Here is a 13,086-nt window from a genome sequence, read left to right on the forward strand (position 1 = left end):
TGACACTGCTCATCCAATTGCCCACGTTGGAGATGTGCCATTATCTATGCAGGATGGCAAAGTGAAGTACCTTGCAGATGTACTTCATGTACCGAACATAACAAAGAATCTGGTTTCAGTTGGCCAGATGATTGAGCAGGGGTTGCAGGTTCGGTTTAACCCTGATGGGTGTTATGTTGAAGATTTCAAAGACAAGTGCAGGTTGGTTGCAAAAGGCAACAGAGTGGGCAGAATGTTTACGTTGGATGTAGACATGCCTGAAATGAGTGCTGCGATGTTTGCAAATGGTTCAGGAGTTGTTGCAGACACAGACATATGGCATAAAAGAATTGGACATGTAAATGTGCAGAGATTGAAGTCTATGCAGACAAAAGGAATTGTGACAGGGCTGCCAAAATTTAAAGTGGAAGGTATGCAGAAAATATGTGAAGCATGCCAATTTGGGAAGCAAACAAAGCATGTGTTTCCACGTAACAGATATGTGAGCAGAAATGCACTAGATGTTGTGCATTCAGATGTATGGGGTCCTACGAAGACCGTGTCTATGGGAGGCTGCAGGTACTATGTCACTTTCATTGATGACCACACAAGGAAAGTGTGGGTATATTTCATGAAGGAGAAGAGTGAGGTTTTCACTCACTTTCAGAATTTCAGAGTTTTGGTTGAAAAGCAAACAGGAAAATATGTCAAGTGCCTAAGGTCAGATGGAGGGGGAGAATACTTCTCCAATGAGTTCTCTGAATTTTTGAAGAAGAATGGAATTCGGAGACAGTATACATGCAGATACACTCCGCAGCAAAATGGAGTTGCTGAGCGGAAAAACAGGCACATTGCTGAGATTGCGCGGGCATTGATGGAAGAGAAAAATATGCCGCATTGCTATTGGGCTGAGGCTGTTTCTACAGCAGTATACATCATGAACAGGACTCCAACTGCAGCCATACATGATGTAACTCCAGAGGAGAGGTTTACTGGCAGAAAACCAGATTTATCTCATCTGAAAGTTTTTGGATGCATTGCATATGTGCATGTGCCAGATGAGCTAAGAACCAAGCTGGATCCGAAAGCTGAAAAATGTGTGTTTATTGGATATTCCCTTGAGCAAAAGGGATACAGGTGTTATAACCCTGCTACACGTGAGTTGAGGGTAAGCAGGGATGTTGTCTTTGATGAGATGAGCAGCTGGTATGCTGCTGAAAAAGAAACTGTTGGGGCTGATTTGAGTGGAAGTGTGGTTGCACAGAATGCAGGTCAGCAATCACAGTCTTTGAGTGGACCAGGAGAGTCCTCATCTAGTGGGTCTGTTGATAGACCATGGAGTGGCAGGCTACGTCATAATACCAGCCCTGCAAATGTGATTAGTACATCACGTAAAGGAAAAGAGAAAGTGGTTGAGCCCCTTGGTATGCCTGACATTTCTGCAGGGCATTCTCATGTTGATGGAGAGTCTAGTGGCTCAGATATGAGCCTTGATGAGGAGCTTGGGATCCCAGCTATGAGAACACCTGGTGTAAAGAAGGCTATGGAAGCCATGAATGAAAAGCTGCGAAGATCAGGGAGAGTGAAGAACCCTGTGCAGAGATTTACATATGATGGTTATGTGGCACATCACTATGCATATATGGCAAAGGTTGTGCAGGTTGTTGAGCCCACATGCATTGATGAGGCTGTTGGAAATGTGTGTTGGGAGAAAGCTATGGATGAGGAGATGAATGCACTATATGGAAATGAAACTTGGGACTTAGTGCAATTGCCTGAAGGCAAGAAAGCCATTGGATGCAAGTGGGTGTACAAAGTTAAACATAACAGTGATGGAAGCATAAACAGGTACAAGGCTAGATTGGTAGCCAAAGGATATGCACAGACATATGGGATTGATTATGAGGAAACTTTCAGCCCAGTTGCCAAGATGGCAACGGTGAGAGTTGTGATAGCTGTGGCTGCGTCAAAGCAATGGTCTTTACATCAGATGGATGTAAAGAATGCATTCTTGCATGGGGATTTGCAAGAAGAGGTGTATATGTTGCAGCCACCTGGTTATGAGGATGTGGGTCACCCCGAGCATGTTTGCAAGTTGAAGAAAGCCTTGTATGGCTTAAAGCAAGCACCAAGAGCATGGTCTGGCAAGATTTCTGAATATCTTGTCACTATTGGCTTTCATGTAGCCAATGCAGATTTCTCATTGTATGTGAGACATGGTGATAGAGGAGTTGTGCTTGTTGTCATCTATGTAGATGACTTGATCATTACGGGGGACCATGATGCAGAGATCTTTGATGTAAAGATCTTGCTTAGACAGAAGTTCGAGATGAAGGATCTGGGGGAGCTTAGATATTTCTTGGGCATTGAGGTGATTAGGTCACCACATGGCATTGGATTACTGCAGAGACAGTATGGCTTGGACATGTTGTCCAAGTATGGTATGACAGGCTGTAAGCCTATTTCTGTGCCATTGGATCAGAATGGCAAGTTGAGTGCAGATTCAGGAGAGATCTTGGAGGATCCTACTATGTACAGGAGCATAGTAGGAAGTTTGATCTACATGACGATCACCACACCAGATTTGAGCTATGCTGTTGGGTTGGTGAGTCAGTTTATGCAGGTTCCACGGAAACCGCATTTGGATGCAGTGAGACGCATACTGAGGTATGTGAGGTCTACTTTGCATTGTGGACTATTCTATGAGACTGGGACAGAAATATGTGTACATGGGTATACAGATGCTGATTGGGCTGGTAGTATCTCAGACAGAAGATCTACCAGTGGATTCATGTTTTCTTTGGGGAGTGCTGCTGTGACTTGGAGCAGCAAGAAGCAGCCTACGGTTGCTCTATCGAGTACAGAGGCCGAGTACAGAGGAGCTGCTATGGCAGCATGTGAGGTAGCTTGGTTGAGAAAGCTACTTGGAGATTTGGGTCTATCAGTGGATAGACAAGTTGTCATTTTCTGTGACAACATTAGCAGTATACAGTTGGCCAGGAACCCAGTCTTTCATGCTCGTACGAAGCACATAGAGGTCCACTACCACTTTGTCAGAGAGAAGGTCTTGGCAGGAGACCTTGACCTTGTTTATGTCAGCACAGAGGATCAGGTAGCTGACATCTTCACCAAAGCATTGGGTACAGAGAAGCTCCGCAGATTTAGGGCTTCGCTTGGTGTACATGAGATGGAGTTGAGCTCGAGGGGGAGTGTTGAGATATCGAGCTCTAGTGAGGCGGTGGACACTGATGACCCGCCTGGGGGATAGGCCTCGCACTTACACCACTGGCATGGTTGGTGAGATCTTGGGTGATATGCGGCCAGTGGGATGACAGGCTGTGTGACAGCCACTCTAGAGACTGGCATAGTTATAGCGCCAGCTCATTTAGTCGGGTTCACACTATAGAGAACCCGTGTATGTATTTGGTTGAGTACCTTTCATATTGTGTGTACTCTTATTCTTGTAAATGGTGTGTTGAGTGTTGAGTAGAGAAGAAGAAGATTTTCAGCCTCTCACCTTGTGTGTTCTCTATTAGGGTTTTGTGAGTGTGTGTGTGTGTGCTTGCAAGAGCTCAAGCTCTCTTCCCCCCTGCATCTTTTCAGATGGATGTATGGAAGATGTGGATGGATGTGTGGATAATGTGGATTGAAGTGGATGGATGTATGGATGATGTGGATTGGTGTGATGATGCGATTGGATGTGATTTGATGTGGGAATGATGTGATGTGATGTGATGGGGATCGATGAAAAAAAATGTGGGAAGATGAGGACTAATGTGAAAGGATGTGGAGTGATGAGAAAAAATGGAAATATTGTTGGAATTGTATTTATATATGAAATCTATTTTTAAATGATTGTTTTATGTCAAGAATGCTAGGGAAGCATTTTGATCGTCTTGTGAATGAGGTCGTGGAGACCTATCTATTAAAGTTGCAATTGCTGATGACAGAGAGTCAAACGGAGGACGTCTCGCGTAGCAAGGTCATCCGAGGTCTTGACCAGCCTCGGTTTAATTTAAATGGTGATCTTCTGGTACAGTGGATGAGGGACCAAGGAAGCGGCCTATGAGTGAAGCGCTAGGTGACCTACAAAGGATCCTAGAGGGTGCTAACCATACAGTGCTCGGGCTGTGGGTTACCAAGATACCCACACGTACCTCGGGGAAGATATTGGAACAAGGAGTAAGAGTTGTTTTCTAAATTTGGGCATGGATCTGGTTGGTTGACCTTGCTGGTCCTCAACGGATGAGTCCATGGCTCTTTTATATGGATCCGTTGGTTGATCTTAAATGGAAATTCCATTTTGATATGTGAATATATTGCCGGTTACTATGAACTAGGAACTATCGAAAAGGGCCCTGAGAGTGAACAGGTGGTGAGCGTTCTGGTTGCCAATGATGCCATAGGTACACCGATGAAGGAATGATTGGAAATAAGGATTCAAGCGGAGATTTTGAGGATTGTGATCAGTGACTCAATGGTTTCATTAAATGATTGTTTTAAAGATAGCTGATGCTAAGAAAAAAGGCAATTTCATATTGGGTGTGTAAGTGGTGTGACTAGTTTTAAGTCTGCATGAATATCCAACTAGGGGGCCTGGGAACTCTTTTCCCTAGTGCCCAGGACAAAACCCAACCAAATTCTTAATTGGATCCCATCACTACAGTGGTTGGGCGGTTGGCTAACCCATGGGACTAGGCTGGACTGATGGATCCTTAAATCGAGACTCAATTCTGTTATGGTACAATAGATAAAGTAAATCCCGAACAAAAATTGTTCTATGGAAAAGAATCAACGGTTGTGCCTCTCAATGAGGAAAAAAGAGTTGGTCTCTATGATCCAAGTGCAATCTTTTCCCTGATCTGATTTTGGACTTACGGGTTCGGTCAGATCAGTTCAGTTAGTTAAGGCTTTTGAGTATGTTAGAGAAAAGTTATCCTGGAGGAATCGCCTGTGCTTTCTGGGTAAGGGAAGTTTTTCCGGGATCGATTTTGGAAGAACTGATGGATTAGTCTCTTGTCTAGATACCCATGGGCGAGGCCCCGGGCGAGTGTGAGACCCTGCCTTGTATAGGAAGTGCTACTTCCACTGCTAGAACCCTTGAATTTGTTGCACGGTGGGGATAGGGACCTCATAGTGGCGAGGGTCAAAAGGTAGGGGAATCTAGCAAATTACCCAACCCATCCGAGCTCTGATGCCTATGATTGCAAGAATGGCCAGGGAGACTGGCTAGGCCAACTTACCAATTTTCATGGCCATTAGAGCTAAAATGGGTTAGGCGGTGTGTTGGAAGCACGCTTTCTACATATGGCCTCAAAGTAGATAAATCCAGCACATCGCCCAGCCCATTTAAGCTTTAATGGCCATGAAACTTTGGAAAATGGGGAGGGGGACTTGGCTTCACCCGCTTGCCAAGTTTTGTGGCTGTTGAATCTCGGATGGGTTTGGTGGTGCATTGGAATCATGGTTTTGATGAGTGTGGGAGTGGGTTTGACAATAATCCCACATGGGAACTTTTGGGAGTTTTAGAGTTTTTGTATAAAAACTGGCTCATTTGAGAGCTTAGGGACACATTGGGCAAACTCATGTTTGAGCTCTCTTGAGACTAGCTCTCCCTCTTCTTCCATAGAGGTGCAAGCTCTTCTCTCTCCCCATCTACATTGTTGTAGGTTCTATGTTTGTTAATTCAATGCAATGAGTTGATATTTGTCTCTCTTCTCATGTCAATTCTCTAGTGTGCATGTTTCTTATTCATAGCTTCAAGGTTTGTGTGCATGCTAGGGAAATGAGTATTTGAGAATGAAGAATGCTTTCATCTTGTGTATGCAATAGCTAAGCTTTCTTCTTGTTTGGATGCATGGATGAGTGGAATGTGGAGTTGAGTGAGCAATAGCAAGATTAAGCTTGTGTGTGTGTTAAGTCTATGTCAGTAGTATTCTTAGCATTCTCTCCATCAAATGGATAAGCTTTTGTGCACCGGTACGGGTTGAATCCCTAGCTCCGAAAGGGATGCAAATCCCATTGGATTGAGCTACGTGTGGATCATACTACTCTTGCTACAAGTGAGAGAGTTTTCCGTCTCTCCATTGGCGCCGCTGCCAGGGAGAAGACTCAAATCCGGTTGAGAGTGTGTGGAAACCACCACCATTTCCTCTTTTGGTTGCAAAACCATTGAGTGATTAGGTTAAGTGCGGGTGTGCGATCCCGATGTGAGTGGATAAGGTTAGGATAAGAAAAAAAAAACATTGAACGGTTGAGGTTTCTCTCGCATTGTTTTTTATGTTTTATTGCTTTTATTCCTTTTCAAGGACCATCATTATGCTTACATTCATTGTTTTTTTTTGCCATTTCATGCTTTCATGCTCTTCGTTATGTAATTAGTAAAAAAAATAAAAAATAAACGAGGTGCGTTGCTAAGCTCTTCCATAGCTTATGCAAGTTCCATAGGCGCCCAAGTGAGAAGCCCCCTTAAGGATGAGAGGAGAGAGGGAAAGAGAAGGGAGAAAGGAAGAGAGAGGTTGAAATTTTGTTTTTTATTTTTTGTTATATATATATATATATATATATATATATTAAAAAAAAGAAAACACACAAAATTCAGCTCGCTGTAGGCGTTGCAGAAGGTCGGCGTGGAGTGGTGAAGGGCTACAGCGTGGAGTTGAGAGGCTGTAGGCGGGCTGAAGCTGCGTGGAGGCGGAAGGCGCTGCGTGGAGTTGAGAGGCCGTAGGCATGGAGTTGAGAGGCCGTAGGCGGGCTGTGGGAGGTGTGAAGCTGAAGGCGGCTGGAGAGTAAGCCTGCGTGGCTGGCTTGAGAGGCCGCGTGGAGGCAAGACAGCGTGGAAGAGAAGGAGGCCGTCGAAACGTGGAGAGCAACGTGGAGTAGCCGACGTGGAAGGAGGGTCAAAGAGGAGAAGGCACCTGAGAGTGCCTGCTGTGGCCAACGCACCAGTGTGGGCGCATTGAAGAGGGCAGCTGGCGTGGGCTAGAGCAAGCGGGCAGAAAAAGAAACAGCACGTGAAAGCGGCGAAGAATCCGAACGGAGCTGATAAGGTTAGTGATTTTTTTGTTTTTTTATTATTTATTTATTTATTTTTTATTTTTGTTAATTTTCTTGTAATTATAATTTTTTTAAAAATAATAATAATAATAAAAATAAAAACCATAAAACAATAAATTTTTAAAAAAAATAAAGAAAGAAAGAAAAAAAAAAGAAAAAAACAAAAAAAAACAATTTTTGTGTTTGTATTTTGAGTCCACTTTTCATTTTTTAAATTTCTGTAATTTTTTGCATAATTAGTATAACTTGCATTGTTTTAAACTTTTGTAAATTCTGTGCATAATTAGTATTTTTGTTTAATTAGTAAATATATATATATATATATAACAAAAAAAAGAAAAGAAATAGAAATAGAAAAAATTCTGTAAATTATGTGTTTTCTTTAGAAGTCCATATTCTTTGCATATTTTGTAATTTTTTATTTTTAAATTTTTGTAATTTTTTGCATAATTAGAGTACTTGCATTTTTTTAAAAAAAATTGTAATTTTGTGCATAATTAGTATTTTTTTTAGCGAAATTTATATTTTTGTGTAATTAGGAAAAAAAAGAAAAAAAAAGAAGAGTAAAAAAAATAAAATCATTAAAAAAAATCAAAAAAATAAGATAGGTATTTATACACATATTCATTTTAGTTGCATTTAGTGGTTAGGTAGGGTAAAAAATATATATATATATATATATATATATATATATAAAACATAAAAAACCAAAAAAAATTGACCTTATGCACTTACGATCGGGACGTCACATAGACACTGCCATAGGGCCTAGGGCACCTTCTAGAGTACCTACGCAGGAAAGTGGAACCCAATCAGTAGGAAATTTGGCAGATATTGCTGACACCTTTTCCGAATCCCAATCTGAGACCCTTTCTAGAACAACTAGCTCATTGTCCATGGACAATCTAGGGCCGTCAAATAGTCATCCCTTAGCCCCAAATAGGACACCCACAAGATCTTTTAATCCATTTGAAGCCGACACTATGGGGTTAACACTTAATGTGAGACTCCAATATGTCTACACGAATGCTCAAGGAGCTGAGATCTTTAGGGATCCACAACAACGGTATCTTGTTAAGATCGCAGACATTTTCTCATAACTTGATAGAGCACCTCTAGTCAATGACCAGGGTAACATGTACATGGGTGGAGATGGTGTTCGCTACGAAGTCACCTACCATCCAGAGAATGTAGACAAATTAGGGGAGCTCTCTAAAACCGAGTTCTTAGACTTATCAAAGCTTTCCAGAGAAAGGGAGTCTAGAGATGACTGGCTCATTGAGCCGGACATGCCAGGACCATCCAATACCCAGTCCTCAAAGCCATCCATAGATGATTTACTTCTTGTAGATCTAAATTTGGAAAGGGATAGGAAAGGCAAGAGCAAAATGGATCAGGGGGCTGAGAACCAATGGGAGTTTGTACGACAAATTCCAGTGACAAAGGTCTTACAGGACGACCCACTTTAAGAGGTCTATAAGGACTCTTTAGAGGGATATTATGCCACAACTAGATTGCCAGAGCTAGATCTTCCTCTAGCATTTGTGGTGGTAGTTGAGAAGCTCGCAGGACACATGAACCGAATCGTTGATAAATGGGCCAATGAATACCGAACCTTAGATTGGAAGTAGATTCGGGAGCTCACGTGGAAAGGACAACCATTATTCATGGAAGTGTTCTTAACAAATACAGCCAAACCAGGAGAGACAGCCTTTCTTGGAGAAACTGTGGCTCCTCCCCTACGAGAGTTCACTAGAGAGGGACCCTCAACATCAAAGTGGACAACTGCTAGTAGCCCAACTCTAGCACCAAGACATTATCCTACACCAAAAGTGCAACTACAGATCACACCACAACAACGTTTCTCTCACTATGACAATCGGAGGGTAGGGGAACCAACTCGGCCTCCCATAAATGCACCTCCTGAAATGCGGGTAACAAGATCTTTGGAGGGGTTTGGTGAGGCTGGTAATAGGGGACCCACACCAATTTGGGATGCATGTGGACCATCTTACCAAAGAGAGGAACAATTCCCACTCAGAGTGAGAGGCCGTAGGCCCTATGATGAGTATTCAAGACAAGTAAGGCCATCAACTCTTCAGAAACTAGTAAAGAAGTATGAAGGGTCGAGAGATCCATATGACCATGTAGCAGCATTTAGACAAGTAGTTCGAGCTGAGCAAGTGGCTGACAAGCATACTCAAATTGAAGGATTTGGGCTTACTCTTGAGGGAAAGGCCCTTGCTTGGTTTCAGGCACTAGAGGCTTTAGACAAATCTACTTTACGAGTTCTGGAAGAGAGATTCATTGCTGCTTTTTCTTTGATGGGAATTCAACATGACACAGTAGCACACATCTACTCTTTCAAGCAAGGCGAGACTGAGAGTGTTAGAGACTGTGTAAATAGAATGAAGCAGTACATTAATCGTTGCCCAGAAGACGAGAAGCCCGCCTAGAGTCGATTAATTTCTCTCTTCTTAAAAGGACTCAAAAATTCGACACTGCATACACATCTCTATGCAAAGAAGCATACAAATTTCAATGAGTGTTGCCACCATGATGCTATGGATTTCACCGATAACTTCAAATTCCAAGATGGTACTGGCCCTAAGGTGAAACCTAGAGATCAGTGGGGTGATGACCAAAGTTCAGGGTCTAGCGCGCTAGTAAATCCAGACCAGATAGCTAACCTAGTACTAAGGAGATTGGGACAAACCTATCGCCCACCCATGCAGCCACCACAACAACAGCAGCAACGAATGAGGAGTGTACTACCTACAGGTCCTCATCTTTGTGGAGCATGTGGCGGTAACCATAAAACTGAAGAATGTAATACCTTTTCTCCTCTAGTCACAAACCAACCCACAAAAAAGTGGTGCCAAGCCTGTGCTGCTTGGAACTTTATCCACACCACACAGGAATGTACTCGCATTGCAAGAATGAGACAGGAGCGTGAGCAGCAAAGGGGTGGAGTGGCTCCACAAATGCATCAACAATATACTAATTTTGAACGTAAGCCACCGATGGCACAAGAGCAAGCACGACCTGTTCTTGGTGCTCAATCTCCTGCTCCTGGGACTGCTCCTGTGTGAGGATTGTTGACTACGACAATTCAAATATGTGTAGAGACTTGGTAAATCCAGGCTATGTGGAGGACGAATATGCATCGTATTCATCCAAGGAAAATCTCTTTGATAGTCCCGCATATCAAAGCCAAGCACTGGAGACTCAACCACAGGGGAACAAAATTCTTTGATGTTGCTAGGCGGCTACCAACCTAGGACTCCAGGCCCCTCAGGTCAATGGCAACAAAGGAAAGTAGAAGACAAACTAATGGGCCCCTATTATGAGTGCGGAGAACCCCATTGGGCTCGTGATTGTCCACAGCGCTCAAGGCAAATAGCTCGATCCAATACAACAGTACCATAGTTTCCACCAATTGAAAGATATTGTCTAGGGTGTTGTGTAGAACACTTCCCAAAGGATTGTTTGCTGAAACCACATGAGGAAGGCACCTCTCAACCAAAGGTCTCACTCAACCTTGTAGGGGCAGTTCCATGGCCACCTTCATCTGAGAATGAGGATGTTGTGCCACTTAGAGTCATGACTAGATCGCAGACACGAAATGCCAAAATGCAAATTGATGAGACACCTCGAACTAGGGATGCAAAGGCAAATCTAGTGGACAAGACCCTACATTCCAATAGAAAAAGGACCACTAGGAGGAAAAAGAACCGCAACAAGCAAACTAAAAGTGCATCCACTAATTCTCAAGAAGCCTCTAAACAAAACATGAGGGATAAAACTTTTACATCCCAAGAAGTGCATGAGGAGCATCAACCTCAACCTGGGCCTAGTGCTAAGCAAGATGAGACTAGTACGACTGAGGATAGTTTTGAGGGTTCTGTTTTTGTGGATAAGGTGAATGAGACTCTAGATGCTATCATTGATGCTCATAGAAGTCGCATTGCAGCTTTATCTGAGCTACCCAAGAAGCTTCAAGAATACCCAAACCCTCGTGAGTGAGGAGAAGATCAATCTAGCTGTACGTCAGCAACTCATTAGGGAAGCTCAGTCAATACTTGAAGGACCACCTCCACCTATTCCTCGGGGCCCAACCTCTCTTAAGCCAACATTAGAAACCATACCAGAAGTGTCATCAAGTCGGGAAATGAAAAGTGAGCTCATTTCACAAGCTCATAGCGAGAGGTCTGCACCAATTGATACCCCATTGAAAGAAGGAATTCTGCCACCACCTAGCCTTGCCTTCCCATGCAATGATGAAGTTATTGATGCTAACGAGGACATGGCAAATGAGATGTGGGCAGCAGTTCATGAGAAAGTTAATGAGAACATGTCCTCTATTAGTTCACCTCCATTCTCTGAGGTGGATTTTACCAGGGGCACAGAAAACAATTCTAGACGCCCAAGCATCCAGGAGGAAGTTCAAACAATTGTTTCTCCTAGAAGTAAGCATACAATGAAAACCTTACCATCGTATTTGGGAGAATATGAGAACTGTTCTCAAACCTCGAGAATACCCTCCATACATAGAAGGTTGACAAAGGAGATGGATATGGGTATCGTGCAAGCTATTTTGTCAGCACTAGTGGCTTGTACCTTACCTTTGCTTGATTTGATAAAGCTTCGACCTGAGTTGTGGAATGATATTGCCACATGTTTGTCAGAGAAGGTATTGCTACAAAAGGGTCACCATCAGTGTACTATACACCCTGAGACAAAGCATATTATGCGAGTTCCTATCAACAAAGTAGAAAAATTTTGTGAGGACAATCAGGGAAATGCTACCCTCCCATTAGAAGTGCGAAAAGTAGCTTCAACTGCAATACTTGATAGTGGTGCAGGAGTGGGCATTGTGACAAGGTCCATATGGGAAAAGTGGGGCAAACCAGATATTAGGAGTACCAGGATGCGCTTGCAGCTAGCAGATGGAAGCTTAGAACATCCCCTTGGGCTGCTTGAGAACATATTGGTCACCACATGTGGGATTGAATATGAGCACACCTTTGCAGTAGTGGATTTTGGAAAACATCCAAACTATGAAGTGATATTGGGCATGCGACAATTTCAAATGATTCAAGATTGGGGATACAATTATTTGTACCTCCGACATGATTCTGTCATCACAAGGGTCAACCTAAAGAATCATTCCTATCGTGAGATGTAACAAAGTCTCCAATAGATGAGTTTGATTCTGCTTCATCTGAGGGCTCAAGAGTTACATTGTCAGACGGTCGAGAAGATCTATGGATGTGTGGAGCCTCATGTAAGGATTTCAACACTGAGAGACTTAAGGGTAATCGAAGTGTATCAGATGAGGCATACATTCCACAACCCTTCCCTGAGCATTTAATTGATCCACTAGAATGGAGTCATGTCCTTGCAACATTATCGACATGTGCTTTACCTAAGCCAATTCAATTTTGTGACTCAAATGGATATGACATTATTCCTATACGAATGGTACAACCACGTGACCTTCTAGATGATTTGTACTATAGGAATGCATCCACAACAGCATTGCATGTAGAGGAAGTCTCAGTGGAGGATTTAACACTCGAATCTGCTAATGATGCTGATAAGGAAGATGGATGGGACTCTGATTTTGATAATAATGTGATAATCCCTGAGGAAGAGTTAGGAAAGGCACGCCTACTCTTGAGAGGAAGGGAGGTGTTAATGAGTCATGTATTCAAGGAGTACCTTAGGCAATTTCTTGAGATCTTCATGGATGATTTATGTGTTCACTCACAAGAGCGTGATGATCATATAGAACACCTCAGACTTGTGTTTCAAAAGTGTCAACTTTATCGTATATGCTTGAATCCTGACAAGCGCAAATTCATGGTAAGACAAGGGAAAATCTTAGGCCATATTGTTTCTCGCAATGGGATTTCAACAGACATGGATAAAATTGATGTCATTGTCTCATTACCTCGGCCTATCAACCCTAAATGGGTACAAACATTCATGGGACATTGTGGCTATTATCGTCGATTCACCTACATGTACGCTGTCCTAGCCAGACCA

This window comes from Cibotium barometz, chromosome 46, assembly GCF_041138505.1.
Source record: "Cibotium barometz isolate CiBa-2024 chromosome 46, ASM4113850v1, whole genome shotgun sequence".
NCBI lineage: Eukaryota > Viridiplantae > Streptophyta > Polypodiopsida > Cyatheales > Cibotiaceae > Cibotium > Cibotium barometz.